This window comes from Sinocyclocheilus anshuiensis, unplaced genomic scaffold (genome assembly GCF_001515605.1).
Source record: "Sinocyclocheilus anshuiensis isolate Anshui unplaced genomic scaffold, SAMN03320099.WGS_v1.1 scaffold1491, whole genome shotgun sequence".
Lineage (NCBI taxonomy): Eukaryota > Metazoa > Chordata > Actinopteri > Cypriniformes > Cyprinidae > Sinocyclocheilus > Sinocyclocheilus anshuiensis.
Window position 1 is genome coordinate 122427 of NW_015555706.1, and position 344 is coordinate 122770.

Sequence of the window (344 nt, forward strand, 5' to 3'; positions counted from 1 at the left end):
TGTGTCGCTAGACGCTACGGGAAACTCCTTTTCTCCGATTTACTTAAGCCTTTTTTCAATCACAGCAGTGCATCTGCACTGCCATTGTTTCAGAAATGAACTAATGACGGCGCAGCAGAGCTGCGCGAGCCTATGGCGAAGCAGCGTGCCCGAGCCCGCCAAAATGGGCGGGGCATCTGGCTATATAAGCAGGTGCTCGGCATAGGATCACTGATTCATATCGACTGAAGCAACGACATAGTCGTGCAGCATCATAGCACGGCTAGCTATGCAGTACTCATTCCCGTATCTCAGGGAACCGAGGTTACGTTAGTAACCGAGTACGTTCCCTTTCGATATTTCAC